Source organism: Trichechus manatus, unplaced genomic scaffold, assembly GCF_000243295.1.
Source record: "Trichechus manatus latirostris isolate Lorelei unplaced genomic scaffold, TriManLat1.0 scaffold00032, whole genome shotgun sequence".
Taxonomy (NCBI): Eukaryota; Metazoa; Chordata; class Mammalia; order Sirenia; family Trichechidae; genus Trichechus; species Trichechus manatus.
The window spans coordinates 5,827,170-5,840,340 of NW_004443968.1; the positions used below are offsets into that span (position 1 = coordinate 5,827,170).

General features: G+C 38.8%; 1 protein-coding gene across 1 annotated transcript in view; it reads left to right on the forward strand.

Moving 5' to 3' along the window:
• The window catches only part of ADGRV1 (adhesion G protein-coupled receptor V1), a 687,583-nt gene that overhangs the window by 513,238 nt on the left and 161,174 nt on the right, over window positions 1–13,171 (forward strand). The window lies entirely within an intron of this gene.

The following is a 13,171-nucleotide window of genomic DNA, read 5'->3' on the forward strand; positions in this document are numbered from 1 at the left end:
ATCTTCCCCTGGACTAGGAGCTTCTCTGCGCAGGAGCCTCAGGTCCAAAGGACGCGCTTTGCTCCTGGCACTGCTTTCTTGGTGGTATGAGGTTCCCATGTGTCTCTGTTCGCTTCTCTCTTTTATATCTCAAAAGAGGTTGGATTAAGATGCTATCTAATCTTGTAAACCTCATCAGTATAATGTCATCATAGTGGTAGTTTACAACACGTAAGAAAATCACGTATAACCTCATCATAGTGATAGAGTTTACAACACGTAAGGAAATCACATTAGATTACAAAATGGTAGACCATCATACAATACTGGGAATCGTGACCCAGCCAAGTTGACAAATATTTTGGGGGGACACAATTCAATCTATGACAGCTTTCAATATTTATTTAAACACTTCTATGACACAACATATTTCCTTGTATCATCACTTATATGGCTTTTTCTCTCTACGTTACTTTATTTAGCTACTTTTTGTTAAGCACTGTGCTAGATACCGAGTTTTCAATGGAAAACTAGAAGTAATCAGTCCAAGACTGAGAACAGGGTATGGGGAAGGATGTGTTCATGTTCATAGATGTTTAAAATATATAATCATATAAATATATACAGCTCAAATCTACATCTGTTTTCATTTTAATCGGCATTAAATTGGCTAATATAGATCCATGCTTACCTTAACAACAACAACAATATCTTTTATTTATTATTTATTTATCCAACAAAGATTTATTGATCATCTGTTTGGTGCTGTGAACTGCATGATGGGAAATTCTTCAGAAACTGCCAAACCCTGAAATGTTCTTGATCACACTCTAGCACCTGCAAGCCTCACACACACATCCACACACAAACCCAGAGACAAATTTCCACATACATTGGGCCCATACTCATTACACAGGTTTCCTTCTTGGCCTTTTATGTATCTGAATTTCCTTAAGCTAATCATTAATTTAAAAAAAGAGAAAACGGCTAGACTTTGGAGGGAGGAAGGATGCTGGCCAGTACCCAAACCTAAAAACCTGTTGCCATCGAGTTGATTCTGATTCATAGGAACCCTATAGGACAGAGTAGAACCACCCCATAGAGTTTCCAAGGAGCACCTGGTGGATTGAAATTGCTGACCTTTTGGTTAGCAGCCATAGCTCTTAACCACTATGCCACCAGGGTTTCCATGCTGACCAGTATTTCATAAAAGTCATTCTCAGTCCTCCAGGATCATTAGTAGAAGAAGCTGACATCAATCCTATAAGCCTGCCAAAGGCCAGGTTGATGAATTTTAGGTATCCTGTGGCAAATGGTGAGAATGAGATTTCTCTTGCTTTCTTTAGCTTGAACAGACTGAGTAAAGTTAAGATGAAAAAAAAAAAAAAAAGTAACCAAAGAAGAGAAACTTGTTTAGTATGTTTAGTCATTCATTCAATGTTTATTAAGCACCTTTTAGGTGTAAAGCATTTTAGTACACAGCAGAGGTATGGTAATAAAAATAGTGCCTGCCATTAATCCAGGCAATAGTAAGAAGAGAGAAGATACAGGGATGGATAAAGGAAAATGAAGAAAGGACAGAGGAACCAAGGAGTCTTCAATATTAATCTAGACTATCATATAATTGTAAAACCTGGGGATATTCAGAATATAATTTGAGGAGTTCCAATGGGAGAACCACTTGTGAAACTATTGTTCCATTGCACTAAATGGTACCTAGCAGTCCACAAGAATTGATATATTATTTCAAATATGTATGGCTATCAAAATGGAAATATGTGACTCATGAGCCACCTTCTATCTATTGTTACTAAACTTTCAATTTTGATATATGTACTTTTTTTTTATGTTTAATTAAAAGGCGTTGTTCTCTCCTGCAATCCTGAGAGACCAGCTGCCAAACCATGTGAACCGCATTGAGACCACAGTTAGCAACCTGTGTTACAGTGTAAAGGATAAATAAGTCAGGCACTTTCTAGTGATTCCATATTTAAAAGTAGTGTAGAAAATGAGAACACACACACAAAAAATCCATGTGAGATTTTTAAATTAAAAGGCATCAGTAGGTCCATAGAGGTCTATGGAATATCTTCCATCTTGCTCTCTGAAGGAGAGCCGAAGCTGTTTGTTTATATTGTGCCTCCACTTCAGTGGTGAGGCAGGAACACTTTATCCTCCCGTGGCATGAACATAGGGGGTGATGACAGACAAAACAACAAGGTAGAGCAATATTTCATACTCTTTTTAACTCTGTGGTTCTTGATAAATAGGATTTGATGATAAAAGCGTCAAGTTGTAGACCTGGCAGCAGTGATGTGAATTGTTGTTAATTAGGTTTACAAAGTACGCATGACTTTTTGCCCTTGGATGTGAATTTACCCAGGAAAATGTGTCTCAACATGTGCTTCTCAGGTGACCTACTTCAGAGTCACCTGAAAAGTCTGATTCCTATGCTTCGCCTCCAGAGATTCTGATTCCTCAAGTCTGGGGTAGGCCTGAGAGCACTTTTAACAAGTCCTCATAGGATTCTAATGGAAATTGATGTTTGAAAGCTACCAACCTAGAAGGAAAAGAATCTCCCATCAGTTCATATAACCATATTGTTAGTAGTAATACAATTACAACTATCACATGTGCAAAAGTACAGACTATATATGATATACTGTAAAACACTTTTTATTGAAGGTATTCATAATCTGCCCTACCAAGTTTTTACCAAGTGCACTCTGAGTCTTTCATATTCACTCAGAAAAAGAAAACAATACACAGACCTAATAAAGAACCTGGTCTTGAAAAGGAAATAACCTTTTCTGCAAGCCTCTGAGTGTCTCCTTCCCCTTCTGACCTTGTCTGTTGTGCGAGCCGGATGTCCTGCATAGATTCTCCAAGTCAGGTTGGCTTCCTGGAATGCAGTTTCATACTCTGTCAGCTCTCCCTGACCTTAAATACTTTGAGTTAATTTAAGCTCCAGACAGCCCTGTAGCCAGCGGAGTTTCACGAACAGTTCTTTCTGCTGTCTCAGGGCCTGGCCAGAGATTCCATGGGAGATGCCATCAGTAAACTAGATATGGGAGATTTACATAGCAGCATAGTAGGATGGAGTTTTTGGCAGCGCCTCTTCAAGAGAGGTGTTGAAAGAAAAGCTGAGATTTATGTTACTCAATATCTTGACCTCAGATAGTGTTTCCTTTAAGGTTCTTAGGTGTGAAAGGCAACTTTTGCCCTTCTAAAAAGTAAAGACACTCTAGCCTTACATCTCATATTTGCTTTGAATCAATTAAAAGGGAAAATGCAACTGAGCATTCATACAAATAAATCAAGAAATTAATTTTAAATCCCATTATGAAATGTTGTTGTTATTAGGGTTCCATCGAGTTGGTTCTGACTCATAGTGACCTTGTGTACGACAGAACAAAACATTGTTGTAGCCACTGTGACAGTCCATCTTGTAGAGGGTCTTCCTCTTTTTCCCTGACCCTCTACTTTACCAAGCATGACATCCTTCTCCAGGGACTGGTCCCTCCAGATAACACGTCCAAAGTACATGAGACAAGGTCTCACCATCCTCGCTTCTAAGGAGCATTCTGGCTGTACTTCTTCCAAGACAGATTTATTCATTCTTTTGAAAGTCCATGGTATAGTCCATATTCTTCACCAATACCATAATTCAAAGGCATCAATTCTTCTTCAGTCTTCCTTATTCATTGTTCAGCTTTTGCATGCATATGACAATTGAAAATAATGTGGCTTGGTATTGAAACAGTCACATGTAAATTCCTTTAGAAAGCAGTGTTCTAAAGCATATTTAAACTTGTTTTTAAAATACCCACATTTTGTGAAGCAAAATTATATTTCTCATAATCCATGCTAATGCAAATGACAAAAAGCCAATGCAGACTGGCATGGCAAAAACCTAAGGCTCATGTAAATCAATTGTGACTGGCTTGACTTCAGGTATTGTTGAGTCAAGGAGCTCGAGATGTCATAATGTTCTATAGTCCCAACAAGAGTCCTAAATATGAGTCTTACTGGCTTCACAGAGCCAGTGTCCATCCTTGAGCATACCAGTGTGGACAAAGGAGCAGATAATACTGATCAACCTGGTCATACGCCCATCCCTAGAGAAATGGAGAGTGAAACCAACTATTGCCAAATCACATGAACCTCAAAGGAAAGTTTGAAGTGCTCTTACCAGAAGAAGGGGTAATAAATGCTGAGCAGGCAACTAGCATCTGTGTCTGTTTCAAAGGTACATCTTAGTAAGTAAGCAGTATGTAAAAGCCTACGTGGATATAATCCTAGGGGTTAGGGAAGGCAAGGAAAGTAGCAATGAGCTTGTTAACATCCAACCATCCAGTTGCTGGCTCCTTCTGGGATCTAGTATAGATGACCATTCTTGGGTAGAATAGTTTTAACCATCTCTTCTTGCCTTAAACTGTTTGATAAGTATGTTATATTTTACCACAAAACAAGACCAACAATAAGATTGCTCCTCTGTAGTCTTGGCTAATGGTAACAGATGTGGTAGCTTGAGTATCACCTTTAGTTCCAGACCTGCCTGTATCGTTAATTTACCTAAGTTACTTCTCTTATGTGAGGGGAAATTAGAAATAATGCCACTTGATCCCTCCTCTTCTAATATAAGTCTGGTAATTAGGAAAATGCTTCATTATTTTTTTAATTATAAAATTCCTAGGGTTCTTAGTAATCGATGCCATTTAAATAAAATGGTGTTGGTAAAAATGATGCAGTCCAACCACATGGCCTTTAAAAATGAACATTTTCAATTCTTCACAGTTAATTAACTCTCAGAGTCACCATAACTATTTAAATATATAATAGAGAATTCTAATTCCTCTGTCATAGAGAAGACCTTAATTGCATTTCCTTGATCATTTGTCTAGTTATTTCCTCTTCTCCGTTCGTTTCTCACCTATAAGTCCTCTAATGCTTTCTCCTTTTATAATTATTATTTGAGCAACTGCAACTTTTAAATTTTCACTGCAAATAATAGGGCCTGTCTAGGTCTTGGTGATCAAAGTATGTCATGCTTAAGAAAGTTTTAGACGAAATACGATAATATTTCTAATTATGATTTTTTGTGGCCTGTATTTATGACAGGATGGCTATGGCTTTTTCCTCATAGATTGCATACGATGCTACAGTCTATGTAGTGTTAGCTGGTTTATGTTATTTCTGGGCAGGTCCCAGTGATCATTCTTGTCAGGCTGCCACTGGTGTGTGCTTTTGTACGCTGGCCTTGATCCCAAGGAATGGGACTAGGAATCCAACAAGTGTCCGGCTCCATTTCTCAGCTTTCTAAACTATGCAGCTTCCTTAGTACTGACATATTCACTGGCCTGAGTTACCTAATCAGCTGATCACAGAAAAAAGAACTTGTCAGACAGCTTGTATTTGCATATGACCCTATGTTTTAAAAAGTACTTTCATGTGCATTACCCACTTGATTCTCACAGTAGCTGAGGTATTATTATCCTATATTTGAATGAAGCTTGGGGATATTTAGTGACTTGCCCAAGATTACATAACTAAGAAATGACAGTCATGTCTTTGAGTCTGGACTGAACCTGTGTTCTTTCCATCCTGCCATTGCCTAGAATCCATTCTGGCATTTGCAGGCTGTGAAACAGAGCTCAGCATGTGTGAAAGACCCATTGCCATAATATGTGTCCATCAGAAAGGCTGTGAGGCTAAGGAATAGGTGGGCATTTAAGTGGGAAGGCATAGGGGCTTGTCAGAAATTGAGACACTTAGGAGACACTGGGAAAAGGAATTAACTGGTAGGCGACATTGTAAAAGACATTGAACCTACTGATGGCCATTGCACTGCCATCTCAATCTCTGGAATATGATTGAAGAAGTACTAACTTTGGGTACAAGTTTGTCCTTGCACTGTTTAAATCACAATTCAAATAAAAGAAACATTTTCATTAAATGTCACTTAATTTTAAATAAATAATGTTTAATTTTGAATTCTTTCAAGCTTGTTTATCTCAAGTTTATTAGTGCATAAATAAGAATTTGCTTTTTCTTTTGAGCCCTTTGTATCTATTTTCACCTGTAAATTTAAGGCAAATATTTCTATGGTTTGGATTCCTAAGAGCAATTATTTTAAGTCAGTTAACTTATTGTTGGGACTTACTTTGAATCACAAAAGGAAAATAAAGAAAAATATTTTATCTAACCTCATTTTCATCTCATTTTAAGAATGTCAGTAACAACTGTTGTAACTGATCTTCTTGAAGGGCTATGCTGTGAAAAGGCATAAGTTGTCGCTTTCATTCATCTGTAAGCAAGATATGACTTGAATTCTAACTGAGGCCTACTCCCTATCCATTGGTGGTATTATTTTTCCCTTAATTTCCTCATGATGTTGTATTTACAAAGTTGAATACAGAAAATCCAGTATGAGTAGCTGGAAGCAGATCAAATGGTTTAATGAAATCAGCTTTATTTATATTAGGTGGGAAATCAAAGCTGAGACTTATAAGTTCTGTGCCCATGAAAGAGTGAGAGGTCTAATTAAGCCCACACAGAGAACCAGGTTAGAGGCTGCTTTTCTTCCGCATTTCCTACGTGAAATAGTCCTGTTCCACGTGGTCAGCTTTCATGCGAGTCTTTACAAAATAGAGGTGAAAGTAAATCACAGTGGCTATCCTCAAACGATGGCCGTAGGTAGATAAGACTAGAAGAAAGATAATGTGGTTTCACTCCCCAAATCTTTTCATCTGGTGTGGCCACAGACCTACCGTGATCCTTGTCCTGGCAGATCTGAATTTTATTTTATAAGATGTGTTTAGGTATTAGAAGGCATACTGTTATCTACATCTGGAACAGCTGAAACACTTGGAATTAAGGGCTGCCTTCATGTGAGAAAAGATATCGTAGATCCAGGGAAGAGCTAGTGAAAGCCAATTTTTAAATGATTACATACCTATGAGAATGGGTCAGCACAATTATTAGTGTACTCTTCAGTCAGCAAAGATGGCAAGCGAAGGTATGAATATATTGACCAAAAACAAAGATGCAAACCAGTTGCTGTTGTTAATTCCGACTCATGATGACCCCGTGTGTGTTAGAGTAGAACTGTGCTCCACAGGGTTTTCAGTGGCTGAGTAAGTTGACACACATTCTGAAATCATACAAACAGCTGACATAGCATGCAATTCAAAAACTTCCTGAAATTGAAAAAACAAAACAGTGGAATTGTTGATTCAGTAATCATGATCTTCAAAACAATTCCATTTTGGCCTAGTTAAAATTGCATAATCATTATCTTTCTTCTAGCCTTATCTGCCTGATTCAATCGTAAAAAAACTCCATTGCCCTTAAGTCGAATTCCGACTCATAGCGACCCTATAGGACAGAGTAGAAGTGACCCATAGGGTTTCCAAGGCTGTAAATCATTACGGAAGCAGATTGCCACATCTTTCTCTCAAGGAGCAGCTAGTGGGTTTGAACTGCCAACCTTTTGGTTAGCAGCCGAGCGCTTAACCACTGTGCGACCAGAACTCCTGATTCAATCATAAACCAAACCAAATGAAACCCATTGCCATCGAGTCAATTCTGACTCATAGTGACCCAATAGGACAGAGTAGAACTGCCCCACAGGATTTCCAGGGAGCAGCTGGTGGATTTGAACTGCCAAGCTTTTTGTTAGCAGCCCAGTTCTTAACCACTGTGCCACCAGTGTTCCTATCAATCATAGCAAGTGCTGATTATATTAGGGCAGTCTAGGTTCTATGATGACAGCTGTTTATGAGTAGAATTCATAGCCAAGTAAACATAATATTTATTCTAAAACTGAATTTAAGCTTAGGTGCATCCTAGCTGGTTGTAAAGTGTCCTTGGAGCCCAGGTGAGGTTGACTAGTTTAGCTTTAAAAATTTTCTGTTGTCTCCTCAAAACGTTTTTTTTTTTTTTTTTTTTCTTTTTTGCCAGCATGAAAATAGTCAAGGAAAAAAAACAACTAAAAGATTTGATTCAGAGGTTTGATATAGGGTGCTCCCAGTGCTTTAAGATTTATGGAAAGTAAAACCTCTAAGCAGCTAAGTCTTGACTACACTTTTATTCTTATTTGTCTAACCCCTGTAATCAAGACTAAATAGACAGCTAAGAGTTTGGCTTGGACTATGTTTTCTTGAAATGGCTGACACCCATTTACAGGCTCATAAATCCTTCAAGGACTTCGACAATCTGTGTTTGTGGAACCCCACCCCCACTATGAGTGGCTAGAATTGGGTCACAGATAAACTTGATTACTTGCGGGGAAACAATTTCTGGGAAATGAATACAGTAATTTAGCTTTACTTAATGTGAGGGCTGAATTTGTTCCAACAGGTTTAGAAGTTATAGTTTTAGCCTGCAGCTTTCAGTGTTGCTATTTTAAGATGCCATATTTAAAGGAGACAAAAGAGCTAAGAATAGCTAACTTTATGTGTGAAGTTATGGGGACTTTGAAAGGAAATTTAGGGTCCTATGCATATTTCTATAGTTTTTAAGCTCCCAGTTGCACAGGTCTTACTTCCCTTTTGTGTGAGTTAAAATAGAAATGATCTATTTTTCCTTATTGAAGATCTTACAGAAAAATTTGAAGACCTATTAAGGGAATTAATGCTTAAACAGAAATCCTTCTTTATAAACAAACTTACATGTTCAAGGTTTACAGTTAACGAAGACAGTGTTTAAATATTAAAAACACTCTTGTGATTAAAAACACCATAATGTGTGGTTAAATTACAAGTTTGTGAGTGAATGAATACAAGCACTAAATACTCTGAACACGAAGATTCAACTGCAGCTGTTCCTGGGTTGAATTAGAGGTGGGCAACCAGAACGCAGGTGATCACTTAGGAGGACCTTCTGATAGTCTGGGAGTCCCTGGCTTGTGCAGATGGTTAAGTGCTCAACTAATCACCAAAAGTTGGTGGTTCAAGCCCACCCAGAGGCAAAGGTGGATTATCCAATAGGCAAGTTAACCTTGCTTACCAAATCATCTGTGGTGAACAATTTCACATTCTTTCACCACTCCAAAGATTTTGCTTCTAGGTATGGCTGGCATCTCTCTCCCAACCCCACAGCACTTTCCTACAGAAACAAAGCCTCTTTTCAAATATATAATCCCCAAACAGGAGCCCTGGTGGCACAGTGGTTAAGAGCTTGGCCGCTAACCAAAAGATTGGCAGTTTGAATCCACCAGCCGCTCCTTGGGAACCCTGTGGGGCAGTTCTACTCTGTCCTATAGGGTCACTATGAGTTGGAATCAACTCGATGGCAACAGGTTTGTTTTTTTTTTTTTTTTTTTTTGGACAGAGATGGATTACCCAGTAAGCAAGGTAAGCATGGACTTACTTGTGCTTACTTACTAATCTGTAGTGCACAATTTCACAACTTCCCATGTGAAATTGTTCAAAGATGTGGTGAAACCCATGTGGATTTGGGAGATGAACCCATAAAGGAAATTGAAAATAAAAGAGCACAATCAAAGATATGGTGAAATTCATGTGAAATTGTTCACTACCGATTAGTAAGTAAGCACAAGTAAACCTGTGCTTACCTTGCTTATTGGGTAATCTGCCCCTGCCCAGAGGCACCTTGGAAGAAAGGCCTGGCAGTCTGCTTCCAAAAGGTCACAGCCTTGAAAACCTTATGGAGCACATACATAGGGTTGCTGTGAGCTAAAACTGACTCCACAGCAACTGGTTAACTGGTTGTGATAGTCTAAGAAGGTGTTAAAAGCTGTACTGATAAAGACCTAATATAGGGATGCAGTGGGAATGGAATGGAAAGCAAGGATCTGATACCAGAGATACTGTTGTCTATTCAGATTAGAAGGCATATGTGTCGTCTCCCTATCTTTTGTTTGCTTTTTAAGTTAAGATTAATTTCCCTGAGCTGTTTCAGGTTTACTTGCCAGAGTACTGAGTGAAAGTCATTTGAAAGTGTTTTCTGGTGTCCTGTCTGGGAATATAATTCATAGCCCCACCCATGTTTTCTCTCTCGTAATGTCAAAAGGATACTGGGGTGCCAAGGTCCAGGGGTGGTTTGCTTGGGGGAACCCAGAGTCCTGGCAGTACTTCTTCCTGGGGCCATGAGCAAGGCCGTTAGAGCTACATTTTCTTTTTGAAAAGTGCAAGTGGCTTAATGGGAGAAAGAAGATAAAAACAAAAAAAGTTACTAAAAGCCCTTAAAAACATTTTTGTTTGTTCACCTTTTAGGACCTGCATATAGTCATTCATATATAGTAACTAGCAACTATTGAAGGCACTAGTAGTTGAGCGGTAGAATTCTAGACTGCTATGCAGGAAACCCCGATTCAATGTCTACCCAGTGCGCCTCATGCACAGCCACCACCTCTCTGTCCATGGAGGCCTGTATGTTGCTATGATCTGAACAGGTTTCAGTGAAGCTTCCAGACTAAGATAGACTCGGGAAAAAAGATTAGTGATCTACTTCTAAAAATTAGCCAGTGAAGACCATATGGATCACAACAGTCCGGTCCACAAGGACCACGGAGATGGTGCAAGACCAGGCAGCGTTTCATTCCATTGCGCACTAGGTCGCCATGAGTTGGGGGCCAACTCCACGGCAGCTAACAACCAACCAACAAGTAACTACCCACAATTAAACTTTGCAGATAAAGGTTATCCCTTCATGGTTTTCATCTTATCGGCCAATAGTTCTCAACCTTAAATACACATTATGATCACCTGGAAAGCTTTTTTTAAAAAGCACTGATGCATGGGCCCCACCCTAAGCCAACTGGATCAGAATTTCCAGGCCTAGGGCCTAGGCACAGCCATGAGTAGTTTGTAAAACCTCCCCAGCTAATTCTAATGCACAGCCAGGATTGTGTTCCTTCACTGTAGGCAGGCTAGCAGCATGGCGTTGTTTCAGCTGTTTATTCTCTTGGTAATCTCAGCCAGTTCCTCCATTGTATTACCAGCCTTGTCTAGTACTTGATGATTTTGAGACACAGAAGAATGGCAATGACATTGAAGATTTGGGCATTTTCAGCCTAGAGAAATGAAGGAAGTTTGTGTGAATAATATCCTGTTTTATGAATCAATCTCTGTATCCCCTGAATTATTTTAGTATATTAGTAAGTTCTAAGGTATTACTCCATTAACTACTCTCTTTACTCTGCCAGCCTTTAGGATTTGAAAACTTTAAACCCTTGTTTACACCCTCTATAAATCAGCACTATTTTTTTTCCTGGGATTTAGCTAAAAGCAGCCTTCAGTTGCATACATGTTTTAAAGAACTGAACAACTACAAAAGCTAGTAATAAAGATTTAAAGTGAAATTCCCAATCCATGGAAATGCCTCAGAATATGTGCATATTTCATAATGAGGGGTTCTAGGTTCTACTGAAACTTTTTATTTTTGATTTAAAAAAAAAAAATCAGTTTGCTTTCCTGGACACAAACTACAGTGTGAGAGGTTCCCATAGGTTTAGAATGCTGCTTATTGCATAATGGGCTAAAAAGGTTAAATCTTTCCTTTCAGTAAAAGGCATGTCCTTTAAATTTTTTGTTGTTGTTGCCAGGCTAAGTGACAGACGAGACAATTCATATCCACTAAGATTTCAGTAACTTGATGCAATATAGCCTTGGCAACAAAATTCTACCAAACGGAAAGCGCCAAATTGCACAGAATCGTTTCATACCCAATGGGTCCCCCATCAGCTTCCCTGGGAATTGTGCCAAGATAAAAGGCTGTAGAACTTCCATTGCTACTTTTGAGTTAGAAACTGCAGCTTTTTGTGCTCTCATTAGATTGGGAAAGTTGGTTGCCTGTCGTAAGCTTCTCTGCCCAGATTTGGCAACCTTCCTACCATTCTTGATTCCTCAAAGTAGAAGACCCACTAAAATTGAATTACAGTATAATTTCCATTGTGTGTAATTTCTCCTCTCTTCTCTCTAAAATATCCTTGCTCTTCTGCTGTTCAGTTCTTCCATTTAATCCTTCTTCCCCATGTAGGCCTTAAATATCTTGCATAAATCTTGCATAAAAATCACACAGTTAAAAGCAAAGTCAGGAACTAGCATATTGAAGAAGCAGTAAGTTTGCCTAAAGGCAGAAGGAAAGTTTTGGGGCCGTGTCTTACTTAAACTATATAGTTAAGCATTTTAATACAAATTATCAAAATGGATGGATAAATACCCAAAAGAACACAGAGTTTAGTGTGAAAATCAGTGACCCTTGTGGATGTACAGTGTGTCAACGGGTAGAATTAACATTGACTGTCTAGGATCTTCTTTCTGATTGAGAGACATTGAGGAAAGGCAAGCTTTCAGATTAAATGATTTGTTTCCACTGCTCTCTCAATGAACTGGCATGGGGAGAAGAGAAAGTCAGTAGGGTGCTCCTGTCCCCATCCTTCTACAGCACATTTGGAATGACAGCCTGGGAGCCAGGGGCATTCATCACCCAGCAATAGTTAAAAGACCATATGGCATCACCAAGCAGCAACAGTTAAAAGTGACCACAAAAACCACACGTTTTCATTTCCATGACGGGCCATTGCATTTAGTTAAATTACATCCATTCATAACCCTAACAGGGAATTGAGACAAAACAGTTTTAGAATTGTCGCTCCACTGTAATAGGTCCAAGAACTCTGGATATTCTTTTAGGAATAAGGCACAGTACAAAGAAAAGCTTGGCAGGTTACCCTTAACACATGGAAACTCTTTAACTCTCAACAAAGCAGAAGTAACAAATTCGAAGACTTGGACACAGTACATTTATGAGACAGAAACCAAGAAAATGCCACCTAACAATACTACTACTAAGTACTTACTATGAAGTAGATACTATTATTATCATTATCCCCATTTTAGAAATGAGAAAACCAAGGCACAATAATTACATAAAACTTGTACAGAGTCACTGTTAGCAAGCGGTTTAACTGAGATTTGAACCTGCTCTAGGATCAGTGCTTTGCACCACTAGCCTACGGTTCTGTTAACCTTTAAGAACCTTTCTGTGTCTTGTAAGCAAGGTTAGGTATCAGCTGGCATTGAGGTGAGTCGACCCCGACTCACAGTGACCCCATGTGTGTCAGGGTAGAACTATGCAGCCAAGCACGTTAACCATTCACACCACCAGGGACACTATAAATAAGATTATATATTTGCAAATATTTTAAGCAGAATAGATGTGATGC